We start from the raw sequence: 16,087 nt of genomic DNA, 5'->3' as shown, positions 1-16,087 counted from the left end.
TTCCTCCTGCCAATGCCCAGGTTTCTTAGCATTTGATTTCATAATTGCAAGGCATTCGTTGGTTTAAATTCATCATCGCTTCCGAAGTAAAGCGTGCGACTTCTCACGATGATATTACTGTCCCCTTTTTGACAGAGCTGGTGCAGTCTGCCTGCTCCACAAATGCAGTCAAAGGCATCAGCAGGATGCAGGTATCTGCAGGAGTAGATGAGGGTGATAGCCAAGGGTGTTAGAGAGAGAGAGCGACAGAGAGAGAGAGGAGTTTTGTCAGCATCCCCAACCACACGCTCTTCACTTGGTTCACTGGCTGCCAGTGTTTCTTATTTTCTTTTTGCTCCCTCCTCTTCAGATGCTCCAGGAGCACTGAAGCTTCTTGGGAATTTCAGGCATAACTGAGAACCTTCTGGTGTGCATATGGGAACTGGTGAGATACATGGCTCTGTGTGGCCGCACTTGCCAGCCCTCCAGGACTGATGCTGTCTGTGAGGCTTGATGCAAACAAATGATTTCCCTCAAGAATCAAGAGCAGAGGGGGTCATGCCAGGCAAAGCTCATGGTCCATCTATCCAGTGTGATGCCTGGAGGTGCTTCCAGATAGCTTTAAGTACCATGTGAAGCAGGAGGCTGGCGATGCCGTTAATGCAGTCTCATATGATGTTTTCCAAAGAGGAACCAGAAAGGCAAGAGGGGCCAAAACTCCCTGACCAATGATGAATGAGAAAACATCAACAGCTTGACAACGTGGAATAATGCTGTGTCCTTCTCTGCTCTAGGAGCCTCACTGCTCATAATGCTGATGAGCTGGTAAAGAAACCTCAAGTTCTTGAGTTCTGTGTAATTTTCAAATGTTCATCATAGAGTGCTTAGTTGCTTAGTTGTGTCTGACTCTTTGCAACCCCATGGACTGTAGCCCACCAGGCTCCTCTGCCCATGGAATTTTCTAGACAGGAATAATGCAGTGGGTTGCCACTGCCTACTTTAGGGAATCTTCCCAACCCAGGGATCAAAACCGCATCTCAGGTGGGTTCTTTGCCACCAGCGCCACCTAGGAAGTCCTTCATTAGGCAGGGGTGATTGAAAATGTCCAGGGATCAGGAACCAGAATTCTGAGAAGCCCCTTTTTTCTTCCCTCAGGGTCACTTGCAATCCTTGATGAGTGAAGGGTGGAGTGAAATAAACTTCTTTCCAACAGCCTTTAAAATTGATCCCTAAAGACTTGAGTCAGGGACCTTGGTTACTGCGTTAAGACCAAATCAGATCTTTAGGGGGAACGAAGCACGTCCCATCCCTGGACCTCCGATCCTCATCTGTAAAACGTGAACTCTGAAATTCCGATTTCTGGAGCGATTATCTCAGAGGATACAGTAAGTTTGCTTGAAAACGATATGAGCTGTCGCAGGAAGGCAAAGACAAACACAGTGGATTTGTGTTCATTTTGCAGTTGAGCCTGCAAAGAAGCACATTTTTATATTTGGCTGCCTTGAACCAGAGCCTTCACCTGCAGATAAAAGCAGTAAATATCTTTTAGGATTGTGGTAAATACTGTAACTTAGAAACCTCAGATCCAAGGGCGAAGGGAAGATATAATAAAACCCGGAAGAAGCAGCGTTGTCACCATAGTGAGTCAAGCACTTGAGGGCTCCTAGGGTCTGGCTGACACTCAGATGCAGGAGATCGATGCAGGCATCGCTCTGCCAGTCTAGTTGCCCCTAGGGATTTCCTGGTGGAGATGCTCAGGGAGATAGAAAGTCAGACGAAAAATTTCAAGTCCTACCTACCAGGGAGGCGACTGTTTATAGCTAGTGACAAAGAGTGAAAATCTAGACGGGAAGAAGTTAATGTCATGTCTATCTAAGTATGCTCATACTGGCTTATACAGAGCTGCATATTGCCGGACTTCTGGTAAACCTCAAGGCAAGTTGTGTTCTTTAGACCTAAACATGTCATAAAAGCCTATTACAGCAGAGGAGCCCAGAAAGGAAAAGATAGCTCTGATTTGCTACATAAACAGTAAAAATAGGCTTCAGCATGTCATCCATATTTACTGAATGCATTATGTGGGATACAGTCTTCTAGGCCCAAAGGAAAATACAAAGTAATAAAGAAGGAGAGTCTTTTCTTTGCCATTTACTCATGATCTTGGGCAAATTATTTAACTTTCGTTGTGTTTGTGCCTCGTCGCTCAGTCATATCTGACTCTTTGCAACCCCACGGACTGTAGCCTGCCAGGCTCCTCTGTCCATGGGATTCTCCAGGCAAGCATACTGGAGTGAGTAGCCATTCTCTTCTCTAGGGTATCATCCCATCCCAGGGATTGAACCCAGGTCTCCTGCACTGCAGGTGGATTCTTTACCACCTGAGCCACCGTGGAAGCCCTTTAACTTCCTTAAGCATCTCAATTTTCTCATCTTAAAAATGAAGATAATACTACTGACCTTATAGGGTAACTATGTAAAGCATCTGATAGATGTTAAAATAATTTAAATAATTATTTTTAAATTAGAATAATTAACATGCAAAATATTTAAAATAACATATACGAATGTTAATTATTATTGTTTTTTTTTTATTGCATATGAAAACTGGTGATGGACAGGGAAGCCTGGCATGCTGCAGTCCATGGGGTCACAAAGAGTCAGACATGACTGAGCAACTGAACTGAACTGAACTGAAAACTGATGGCAAGCTTCTTGAGAATTTATGGACTTTATGGTTTATAACACTTTAAATTTTATCAAGACATATTATCCCATGATAACTTGGCAAAGAAGGTATAATCATTTCCACTTTTACAGAGAATTGGAGGCTGACCTAAGGTCGGACACCAAGTGGGCAGGGTCACAGGTGCTGGGGTGCAACTTTCAATCAATTTATTGTTCTTTTCACTTCAACAAGCTGCCTCTCATGAAGACAGGATGCTCACACTCTCAAAGAGTCTGGCCATTTATTGGGGTAGCCAAAAACTATACGTAAGGAGATGATGTGAGATAAATAAGTGTCTGATACAGTGGTGCTAGCATGCTTAGAATATTTGTGACTAATTTTAGAGATAGTGGACTGAGCAATTATGCTGGTGGTGCAGGGCGTGGAGGGGTAGAGGGGCCGATTGGGAGAGATTTGATGCACCTGGGTGAACACCAGGTGGGTCTGCGGTGGGTACACTCACTTGTCTTCCCGTGGGATGTATCCAACCATAGAGCAGAAATGATGCTGTCCTTCTTCCTGGCCTCCCCAGGCTATGGCCTCTCTGCATGGTCTACCTACCTCCATTCCTATATTCACTAGTTGAAGCTGACTTTGTATGGTTAGCCATATTCTTTATTGTCTTATCGAATTATAAGCGCTCGTAATGAAGTGACGATGTGTTCATCTTTGCCTTTCACATTACACACCAACCCCCATGCGCAGTCTGACACACCTTTTATTTTTATTTTTTAAAATACGTATTTCTTTATTTGGCTGCGTCAGGTCTTAGTTGCTGCACGCAGGATCTTTCATTGCAGGGCGTGGGTTCTCAAGTTGTGGTTCGCGGGTTTAGTTGTTCTGTGGTTTGTGGGATCTTAGTTCCCTGACCTGGGATCAAAGCTGCTTGCCGTGCACTGCAAGGTGGATTCTTAACCATGGGACCACCAGAGAGGTCTGTTCTTTGATTTTTTGACAATAAGTTAAAAATTTTATGTCGTGAGGTCTATTGCTATTTTCTGTTGTAATTAAATCCCTGTGGCTTTTTGCAGTGAGAATTTATGTCAGTCGGTGGTGTGCTGTAGCAGGTATCTAAATGGATTTATTTCCAAAGAACTTTCAGATTTCCTGGTCCTTTTTATGAAATAGCTCATCCTTTGCTCCCTGGATTGTTTTTAAAAATAAGGTTCTATTATTTTTTTAAAGAAATTTGTTTATTTGGCTGTGCTGGGTTTTAGTTGTGGCACAGGGAATCTTCAGTTGTGGCATGCAAGCCCTTAGTTGCCTCACGTGGGGTCTAGTTCCTTGACCAGGGAGTGAACCCAGGCCCCCTGTACTAGGAGCACAGAGTCTTAGCCACTGGAGCACCAGGGAAGTCTCCCCCATACTGTTTTTGTTTAAAAATGTATTTAACATATCTTATATATTCAGTGGGCTTCCCAGTGGTGCTAGTCATAAAGAACCTGCCTGCCAATGCAGGAGACATAAGAGATGTGGGTTCGATCCCTGGGTTGGGCATCTGTGTTTGGGGCATCCGTTTTGTTTGCCAGATCTGAGCATCCATTTTTGGGCCTGAGATATTTTTGGATTCACACATTTCCAAGTCCTGAAAGTTGTGATTGGAGATCTACAGTCTCCAGCACATTCCGCTTCCTTAGCCAAGGAGCTCCTGGAGGGGACACGGGGTGGACACCCGCAAGTGTCACAGTGGAGCTCTCTGCTGCAGACACTCATTCGCAGCCTTCTCCACCCCGGCCATTTGCTTGGAGGATTAATAAAACAACCTGCCTCATATGGCAGCTCTTCCACACCAGCACACACATTCACACACACACACACACACACACACACACACACACGCACACACACACAGCATGGTGCTGTCTTGTCAGCTTATCACCCCCTCTGCTTGTCATTCTTTATCAGTTGAAGAGCCAAAGTAACGAGAAGGTGAGAAGAGAAATTGCTTGTACATATGCAACTGTCAGAAATCTGAATATAGGTCATATGAGTGACTAAAAATCATTGCCACAAATTCCATCCTTTCCTCTCACGTTTTTTCCTATCTGCTTCTCTAATCTGCTCTTTGCTTTACTGCAGTTTGCTTCTGTTTCCTTCCACTTTTCTGCCTTTCTGATTACCCCCTCCCAGCAGCAATATGTAGAGTATTTTGAAGTGTCATGGGACTATTCACAAGTATTCTGATTTTTATTACTCTATACACATGGTGGGGCTGGCTCCAGCATGTACTGATGGCATGCTTTGGTCTATGGAATTTAAGCAGAAGTTTAAAGAATGCATGTGTTATTTGGCATAGAGTCAGGCAATATTCTGGGGCTTCCCAGGTGGCTCAGTGGGTAAAGAATCTGCCTGCAATGCAGGAGATGCAGGAAAACACGGGTTCAATGCCTGGGTCGGGAAGATCCCCTGGAGGAGGGGGATCCCACTCCAGTACTCTTGCCTGGAGAATCCCATGGACAGAGGAGCCTGGCGGGCTATAGTCCATGGGGTCGCACAGAATTGGACATGACAGAAGCTACTGAGCACACACGCACAGGAAACATTCCAGGGGGTTGGCTGCTCTACCAGCTTGGGTCCCTGTGTGAGGATGACTTAGAGCCCTCAGAGAGCAATGAAGAATGTGTCCTACCGGTGAGATATCAGTCTTTGAAGCCACTGGGATTTGCGGCATGTTCCCACAGTACAAACTAGCCTTCTCTGATTGATATATAGTATAAAGATTATTTTCAGCAAAAGGATATGTGGTTTGTGAATCAGGTGGGTGTGTCTATACCTGAAACACGTCATCTTTATGGCCTCCCAAGAAGCTGGATAAGGAGAAGGAAATGGCAACCCACTCCAGTACTCTTGCCTGGAGAATCCCATGGATGGAGGAGCCTGGTGGGCTATAGTCCATGGGGTCACAAAGAGTCGGACACAACTGAGCGACTTCACTTTCTTTCACTTTCTTTCTTTCAAGAAGCTGGATAAAGAAAGCTGAGCACCGAAGAATTGATGCTTTTGAACTGTGGTGTCAGAAAAGACCCTTGAGAGTCCCTTGGATTGCAAGGAGATCAAACCACTCAATCCTAAAGGAAATCAGTCCTGAATATTCATTTGAAGGACTGATGCTGAAGCTGAAACTCCAATACTTTGGCCACCTGATACGAAGAACTGACTCATTAGAAAAGACCCTAGTTTCATTCTTTTACAAGTGGTTGACCAGTTTTCCCAGCACAACTTGTTAGATTGTCTTTAATCCACTGTATATTCTTGCCTCCTTTGTCAAAGATAAGGTGTCCATAGGTGTGTGGATTTATCTCTGGGCTTTCTATTTTGTTCCACTGATCTATATTTCTGTCTTTGTGCCAGTACCACACTGCCTTGATGACTGTGGCTTTGTAGTAGAACCTGAAGTCAGGCAGGTTGATTCCTCCAGTTTCATTCTTCTTTCTCAAGATTGCTTTGGCTATTTGAGTTTTTTTGTATTTCCATACAAAATGTGATCAGAAACTGTAAAACTCCAAGAGGAGAACAAATAGGCAAAACACTCTCTGACATAAATCATAGCAGGATCCTCTATGACCCACTTCCCAGAATATTGGAAATAAAATCAAAAATAAACAAATGGGACCTAATTAAACTTAAAAGCTTCTGCATAACAAAGAAACCTAAAAGCAAGGTGAAAAGACAGCCTTCAGAATGGGAGAAAGTAATAGCAAATGAAGCAACTGATGAACAACTAATCTCAAAAATATACAAGCAACTCATGCAGCTCAATTCCAGAAAAATAAATGACCCAATCAAAAACTGGGCCAAAGAACTAAATAGACATTTCTTCAAGGAAGACATACAGATGGCTAACACATGAAAAGATGCTCAACATCACTCATTATCAGAGAAATGCAAATGAAAACCACAATGAGGTACCATTTCACACCAGTCAGAATGGCTGCGATCCAAAAGTCTACAAGCAATAAATGCTGGAGAGGGTGTGGAGAAAAGGGAACCCTCTTATACTGTTGGTGGGAATGCAAACTAGTATAGCCACTACAGAGAACAGTGTGGAGATTCCTTAAAAAATTGCAAATAGAACTGCCATATGACCCAGCAATCCCACTGCTGGGCATACACACCGAGGAAACCAGAATTGAAAGAGACACGTGTACCCCAATGTTCTTCGCAGCACTGTTTATAATAGCCAGGACATAGGAGCAACCTAGATGTCCATCAGCAGATGAATGGATAAGAAAGCTGTGGTACATATACACAATGGAGTATTACGCAGCCATTAAAAAGAATACATTTGAATCAGTTCTAATGAGGTGGATGAAACTGGAGCCGATTATACACAGTGAAGTAAGCCAGAAAGAAAAATACCAATACAATATCTATAGCCTACCAGGTTCCTCTGTCCATGGGATTCTCCAGGCAAAAGTACTGGAGTGGGTTGCCATTGCCTTGTCCACCAATACAGTATACTAACACATATATATGGAATTTAGAAAGATGGTAATGATAACCCTGTATGTGAGACAGGAAAAGAGACACAGATGTATAGAACAGTCTTTTGGACTCTGTGGGAGAGGGAGAGGGTGGGATGATTTGGGAGAATGGCATTGAAACATGTATAATATCATATAGGAAATGAATCGCCAGTCCAGGTTCGATGGATGATACTGGATGCTTGGGGCGGGTGTGCTGGGATGACCCAGAGGGATGGTATGGGGAGGGAGAAGGGAGGGGGGCTCAGGATGGGGAACACGTGTATACCTGTGGCGGATTCGTGGTGATGTATGGCAAAACCAATACAATATTGTAAAGTAATTAGCCTCCAATTAAAATAAATAAATTTATATTTAAAGAAAAGAAAGAAAAGACCCTGATGCTGGGAAGGATTGAAGGCAGGAGGAGAAGGGGACGACAGAGGATGAGATGGTTGGATGGCATCACCGACTCAATGGACATGAGCTTGAGCAAGCTCAGGAAGTTGGTGATGGACAGGGAAGCCTGGCATGCTGCAGTCCACGGGGTCACAAAGAGATGGGCACAACTGAGCAACTAAACTGAACTGAAAGAAGCTGGATGGGGTGAGTGCAAGGAAAATGGAGGATGACTTCCTCCTCCCTCATCCAGTCAGTGGAACTGCAGAGAGCTCCCAGCTGTATAATGACAGGACAACAGAAACAAGTATTTTGCACCAGAGCTGTCCTTGTGCCTTAGGTACAGAACACCACAGATGCTTTTCTTAGTGCAGCTGGCTTGGAAGAAAACCATAGCCTTGTTTCCTGTGGTCCAACTCTCGGTTTGGTGTTTGTGAGAGGCACTTGGGGTTACTACACCAAGATGGAATTATCAGTCTGTGTCCTGGTTTCCAATGATCTCGCAGGTTTGTGGGCTTCCCCAGCAGGTGTTGTGTGAACACACAAAAAGAAACAGGAATTCCAAACATATGCTTAATCAGTGGTAAGCACTAGCATTTCCACATCTTATCTCAGGTTGAAAGCAAGGATTAGCATACTTAATTTTGGCCTTTGTGTATGGAGGTTTTCTCCACTCTTCTCCTCTGCTTCAATTTTATTGCCATTAACCTTATTCAGTAAATGCTTTAGCTCAGCTGATTGAATGGGTGGCTGTTTCTTCTTCTAATTGTTTATTTCAAGGTTTTTTTTTCATAATCTGGATTTGAAAAGAGTTCAGTGTGCCTCATGGATCCTATAGATTATATTCTTTTTTAAAAATTAATTTATTTTTTATTGAAGGATACTTGCTTTACAGAATTTCATTGTTTCTGTCAAACCTCAACATGAATCAGCCATAGGTATACATATGTCCCCTCCCTTTTGAAACCCCCTCCCATCTCGCTCCCCATCCCACCCCTCTAGGTTGATACAGAGCCCCTGTTTGAGTTTCCTGAGACATACAGCAAATTCCCTTTGGCTATCTATTTTACATACGGTAATGTAAGTTCCCATGTTACTCCTTCCATACATCTCACCCTCTCCTCCCCTCTCCCCGTGTCCATAAGTCTGTTTTTTATGTCTGTTTCTCCGCTGTTGCCCTGTAAATAAATTCTTCAGCTCCATTTTTCTAGATTCCGTATATATGTGTTAGAATACAGTGTTTATCTTTTTGTTTCTGACTTACTTCACTCTGTATAATAGGCTCTAGGTTCATCTGCCTCATTAGAACTGACTCAGATGCGTTCCTTTTTATGGCGGAGTAATATTCCTTTGTGTATATGCACCACAACTTCTTTATCCATTCATCTGTTGATGGACGTCTAGGTTGCTTCCATGTTCTAGTTATTGTAAAGTGTGCTGCAATGAACAATGGGATACATGTGTCTCTTTCAATTTTGGTTTCCTCAGGGTATATGCCTACGAGTAGGATTGCTGGGTCATATGGTGGTTTTATTCCTAGTATTTTAGGGAATCTCCATACCGTCTTCCATAGTGGCTGTATCAATTTACATTCCCACCAACAGTGCAAGAGAGTTCCCTTTTCCCAGCACCCTTTCCTGCATTTCTTGTTTGTAGACTTTTTGATGAGGGCCACTCTGACCAGTGTGAGGTGATATCTCATTGTAGTTTTGATTTGCTTTTCTCTAATAATGAGTGATGTTGAGAATCTATTCATGTGTTTGTTAGCCATCTGGGATCCTACAGATTATATGCTAATGCTTTTGGCTAATTTTTTTTTTTTTTTTTGCCATCATTCCTGTCAAGCTGTGGTTAAACTTTGCTGGTGGGCACTAATTAGATGGAAGGTCAATGTAAATTAGTTACTAGACTGACTTTTTTTTTTAAAGAAATGTGTTTTAAAAGCAACTCAATTCTCACAAAGTTCTGCAAGAAGACTTCCAAGTTGATGTGGTGCCGAGCTGCTGTACCGAGTAGATAAAACTTATGTATAATTAGCATCCCTATTTGCATACAAATAGTTGATGGACCAAAGTCCTAAAAATAATTTGTTCTCATACAGAGACTAAATGTGTTCCTGAATCACATTCCGCCTAGTCAGCTGCTTGGCAGAAACTCTTTTCATGGGCCACCCTGAACTCTAGCACTGAACCAGATAACTAACCCACACTGTTACAACATATAACACTAATTCCACACTGAACTCTTAACAAATGCTGAGTTAGTGTATTCCAAAGAAATAAAATGTCATTCAACATAGTTGTGTCTTTTTGAAATATTTGCTGACATTTTTTTTTGAAAAAAATTTTAAATCTCCAGATAGCCCCATTTCAGTTTGAGTAGAAATCTCAAATTGATTTAGAAACTTTGTTTTCTATGGGATGGATTGTTTGACATAGAAACCAAAGCTGAACTGTGGAAAATTTGGAAAATAGTATTTCGCATGCACCTTTGGATATGGACTAAAATTCAGTCCTGCAGTTATAATGCTATTGCCTAGTTCCAGATGCCACCCATGGAGAACATGGTGTAAGTGATGTCCCATGGAAGTGAGCCACCAGAGCTGTAGTGCTCTTTGAAGGAGATATTCTACTTGCCTGTGGCTGTTGACACTTCCTTTTTTATTTGATAGGATTACACTCATCCTTCAAGACTCAAATCAAATATCACCTTTTTGAGACTTCCTGAGTCTCAGTGTTTGTGTTAGCTATGGTTTTGGCAGGAAGGAGACAGGGGCATAATCAAATTGGGTAATGTGAGGAGAATTCATAAAGGGATTGTTTATGGAGGAAGGGACAAGGTATATGAAAGCTACGAGGGGAAGATGGCAAGGTGCAGACATTTGTAACGTCAGGGCATAAAAGGGTAGGGGAGAGAGCTGTCAGTAGGACCCGGTGACTGTAGCTCTGGGGGGCTGACCACAACACAGGAGCTGAGGCCTTCCTACACAAGATGCAGTGACTCTGTAGGGCAGAAGCCTGGCAGACAAATCTCCCAGATGTACTGTGTTCCACCTTCACTCTCTTCATAACCCTTATTAACTGAGCCCAACTGGAAGTCAGAGGGCAAGGGAGCCTGCTGATGCAGCAAGGGCATGAAGGGGCATGTTCTTAATGTTCCAGGACAGCAAATGACATGAGATACCCTTGCTGGGGAAGAACATTCCAGAGTCCCTTGTGCAGACCAGCCTCCAGGACTTGTGTCAAGGTCTTCCCATCTCACAATTGCCTGATGCCTCCTCTTTGTGAAAGACAGCCAAGCCTTTCAGAAACATTTTGCTAAAAGACAAATTCCCAGGTTAGTGGAGAGAGCAAGCTAGGCAGACCTTTCTGGAAATAGCTGTGTCTAAAACAAGAGCATAGGGTTTGGAGCTAATCAGATCTGAGTTTGAATCTATGTACTCCTTCATGCACCAAAATTGACATCTCTCCTAGTATTGTCTTAAAATGTTAAAGTCATAAATAATTTAGTATAATTTAACTTTTAAACATACATCTGTGTTTTTGGAGTCTATTAATTCCTAAATCATGGGACTTTGCGCTTTTGTGTATCTGCCACTATGATTTGATGACTTGATCTGAAAACACTGACAAGGTTGTTGAAACACAGATAGGACTGTCTTCAAAACACTGAAATTCAATGACTATGTGAGGTGTAATCTGCCAATTTGTAGTTATTAGAAAAATTAAACACTCTGGTGATCAAAACCAGGTGTATCATCTTAGAAGTGGAACATGAATGTTAATTTGGAGTTTGGTAATCAGTGTTATATTGTCCATCTTGAAGCCATTTATTTTAGGTGTGAATGCTAAGAGCTTACAACATGAATATCTTTAAAAATCTCAGATCCTCCTCACCTGGTGGGTTTCAGAGCCCTCTAAGAATTATCCTGTATCTTTAGGGTAAGTTTAATTTTCACCCTTGTCACATGTTGGATTGAAGAGTCAAAACAGTTGTCCTGGGACTTCCCTCATGGTCTAGCGATTAAGACTTTGCCTTCCAATGTAGGGGGTGCAGATTTGATCCCTGGTTGGGAAACTAAGATCCCTCCTGCCTCGTGGCCAAAAAACCTGAAACCTAAAACAGAAGTAATATTGTAACAAATCCGATAAAGACTTAAAAAATAGTCCACATTAAAAAAATCTTAAAGAAAAAATCCCAACTATACTAACCCTGAAAAAAAATGCTATTTTTTTTTTTAAGGGAGAAAATGAGCTAGTTCTAGTGCTCCAAATACAGCTAGAGATAGTTGAATACAAATGCTGTAGGTATTTGTTGAGAAGATGTGAACTATATAAAGGTGAGCCTTGTGTGTATGTAGGTTGCTTTCTTTGTTCACTTAACATTATATCACAAGATTGTCTTTATGTTACACTGTTGTATGTGAAAACAACAGTGCCAGGTAGAAGGCAGGTGTATAATGAATAAATGTGTGTGTGTGTGGGTTTGTGCGCGCTCAGTCGTGTCCGACTCTTTGCAACCCTGTGGACTGTAGCCCTCCAGGCTCCTCCGCCCATGGGATTCTCCAGGCAAGAAGACTAGAGTGGGTTGCCATTTCCTCCTGCAGGGGAATCTTCCTAATCCAGCAATTGAACCCATGTCTCCTGCATTGGCAGGCAGATTCTTTACCACTGAGCCTCCTGGGAAGCCCTGTAATACATAAATAGGTTATGGAAGATATACTGATGTTTTGATTCCATCAAAACCAAGCTATTAACATTTGAGTTTTGCAGTGACCTTCAATCTTCCACACAGGGCTTTGGGTTCAGGTAGCACAGAGGAAACATCTGGGAGTCTGCAGACAGAAACTGTAAGTACAGCTCTTCAATCACAATTAATGTCGTACTGCATACAGTTTCTTGACCGCATTTATTGTAACCAGATTCTGTGGCTATGGCTGCCATTACTCCTGCCTTTTTTTCTGTATTCAAAAAGCATCTTCTCTATAGGGCCAGAGTATGTGGTATGTGTCAGCAGCCTAGGGTTGCATGCTATTGTGTTTGTGCTGTTTTTTTTTCCTGTTGGTAATTACTTAACAGAGGATGAGATGGTTGGATGGCATTATTGATTCAATGACGTGAGTTTGAGCAAACTCCGGGAGATGATAAAGGACAGGGAAACCTAGAGTGCTGCAGTCCATGGGGTTGCAAAGAGTCAGATCTTACTTAGCAGTCGAACAACAATGACTTAACTGTCTCAACCAATAATCTAATTCCCAACATGAAAAATACATATCATTTGTAGAAAGAATTTGTAATCATGATATAGAAGTCTTAGATTTCTATCCTTTCACTGCTAATGACCCCCTAAGCAATTTCAAAAGGGACCACTGTGCTAGTTATAAAATAATGGTGCCGAGTATGGATTATGATTCCTCCATCTGAAACTCAAAAGCCCTTCGCACTCGTACATACAGTGATCCCTGTAGATTTTCATGAAACAAGTTCACTGCCCCAAATAATTCAGTGTTTTCCAAGTGACTTTTAGGATAGCCTAAGTGACTTTGGATTTTATTTGTTTGTTGGTGGGTGTGAAGGAGCTTTCATAGCCCATGTGGTCCTTTGCAGACAGAACTGGATCTCAACATGAAAGGATTTTATTTTTTGTGCTTTGTGGCACCATTGTGACTTTCAAGAACTGAAACACTTTGACCTCAGTGTCTTAAATGGACATGGTCCTGCTGCTGAGTTTGGCTGCATGCATGCTCAGTCGTGTCTGACTCTTTGCGACCCTATGGACTGCAGCCCACCAGGCTCCTCTGTCCATGGGATTTGCCAGGCAAGAGTACTGGACAGAGGATGAGATGGCTGGATAGCATCACTGACTCGATGGACGTGAGTCTGAGTGAACTCCGGGAGTTGGTGATGGACAGGGAGGCCTGGTGTGCTACGATTCATGGGGTTGCAAAGAGTCGGACACGACTGAGCGACTGAACTGAATACTGGAGTGGGTTGCCATTTCCTTCTCCAGGGGATCTTCCCAACCCAGGGATCAAACGTGCATCTCCTGCGCTGGCAGGTGAATTCTTTACCACTGAGCCACCTGGAGGTTTGGCTAAGTAGTGGCTATTGCTCTCTGATGTCCCCTGTAAACACCATCACAGCTCAGCCCAGTAGCGGCATGTGATAGTAGGAGCAGTTGTCAGGTGGGGGCTGGGGTGATGTGAAGACCACAGCCCCGTTGTGCTCACCACTGCTGAGCTGTACTTCATGAGAAGCAAAGTTCAGTTTCATTTTCCTATCCTGCAAAAAATTATTCTATCTTTGCAGAGGAATCAGAGAATAACATAAAATGGATTCCACTTTCTTTTGGACTTGAATCAATGCACTTCTGCACAGCCCTTGAACTCTTGAAGAAGCATGAAGAACTTGCTGTTCTTTTAGTGGAGTCTGACATTTTCCAAGATGCCACACAGAAGTGTCTGGTCTAGAGTTACTGTGTGTCTTGCATTTGTTAAGGTGACCAGCAACTGCATCTCACTGATGACCCTGGGTGTTCCCTTCACAATAATGATCGAAAAAGACTTAAAGGGACAAAATACGTGGGTGTGTAATTTGGCATCTTTTGGGAACCTTTTTTCTTTTCATCAGATCATCTGTAGAGCCTTCAGTGAACCAAGACTCACCTTTTACCGTTTGTTTGTTATTAAATACATATTGACATGTCACAACATCAGGCAGAATCGCATCTGTTATACCTCTTTCATTGTCTCCCAAACAATCCTAGAACAAAGATGCCCTTTAGGTTCTGGACTATGCATAGTGAGCCCCCAATTCCCCCTGGGCATCAATAAGAAATCACCAGTAAAGATCGCATGACATCAAATGCGGCAGCTCAACGGGCTTTGTGGCATTAAAGGGCATTTAGAGTTTTGTTTGACTATCTTGTTTTTTAGCTTGTGTGTTATTGGAAATTCAGAGATAAGCTATTTGAGGACTCAAAGAGAGATCTCAAAAACATCTATTTGGGGGATTGCTGGGCTCCTGGCTGCCTGATTCCTTGGCTCAGACTTCCCCCCACATGCATAGATTCCTAGTTAATGCAGAACATCGTGGGCTCCTTCTGGGACCCTTTCTGTTCCACCAAATGAGTCTCATTTGGGTTTGATGCCAATTCAACAGTGTTGCACAGCTTGGGTTATAATACAGGCTTTACTGGGAAAGTAAAAAACTAACAGAGGCCGGAGAAGGGGGGGCATTAACAGAAGAGAAGGGGTGGACCCCTGATTTTCTCATCATCCCAGAAAGATGTGCTGGGCCACGGCATGGATAGACCCTTGGTGTGGATTTCCATCCTGGTGGTTGGACTGCACCTCTGCGGGACTCTTTTTACAGCACAGTTCAGAGAGAGAGGTCGGTGGGGAATACACAGCTTGCTTGGTAGCAGGTAGGCCCTGGTTGGGCTGCTGACTCTAGGTAGAAGTTGTCTGGGTACTTCATCTGTTCATCAGCTAGAAACCTCAGGGCCTGTAAGAGGTTACATATTTTTCTTCTGGGTTTCCCTGGTGGCTCAGATGGTAAAGAATCTGCCTGCAGTGCAGGAGATGCAGGTTCAGTCCCTGGGTCAGGAAGATCCTCTTGAGGAAGAAATGGCAACCTGCTCCAGTATTCTTGCTGGGGAAATCCCACGGACAGAGGAACCTGGCGGGCTACAGTCCATGGAGTCGCAGAGAGTCAGACATGACTGAGCGACTTACACTTGTTTGCTGTATCCTTTTTCTGCTGCTGCTGCTGCTGCTAAGTTGCTTCAGTCGTGTCCGACTCTGTGCGATCCCATAGATGGCAGCCCACCAGGCTCCCCAGTCCCTGGGATTCTCCAGGCAAGAACACTGCAGTGGGTTGCCATTTCCTTCTCCAATGAATGAAGGTGAAAAGTGAAAGTGAAGTCGCTCAGTCGTGTCCGACCCTCAGCAACCCCATGGACTGCAGCCTACCAGGCTCCTCTGTCCATGGGATTTTCCAGGCAAGAGTACTGGAGTGGGTTGCCATATCCTTTTTCTAGAGGATGGAAATTACTGGTCCCACTGGATGTGGCCCCTTCTGCTGGACTCTAGCTGAATTTGTAGTCCAAGACTCCAGAGAGGGCTCCTAGGGTTACATTCAGATAATTTTACTTATTCCCCCATCAAGCCAAAGAGCCTTGCTTTAACAAACAAGAGTAGAAGAGGAGGACAGGAATGACTGTAGGCCCAGTTCATTTCGTCTGTTAATTTTTATGCCATTTTTGTCCATAAATTGATTGGAAAAGGGATGATGAAGGAAAAAAAATTATCATGTACCCTAGGTAGACTTTTGATTGCTTGGAGTACTAGGTAACAATTTTAGGTCACTGGTTCTGCAGACATTCACTGAGAAGCTACAGTATGTCCAGCTCTGTGCTCCGTGCTGTGGCCACATGGTCCCTGATCTCAAGGACTCACAGGCTGGTGTACATCATGAAAATATAATCAACAGTTGTGACTGATGATGCTGAACTCTATGGAT

The sequence above is a fragment of the Budorcas taxicolor genome, chromosome 12, assembly GCF_023091745.1.
Source record: "Budorcas taxicolor isolate Tak-1 chromosome 12, Takin1.1, whole genome shotgun sequence".
Taxonomy (NCBI): domain Eukaryota; kingdom Metazoa; phylum Chordata; class Mammalia; order Artiodactyla; family Bovidae; genus Budorcas; species Budorcas taxicolor.
Note: the sequence above shows the minus strand (reverse complement) of the source record.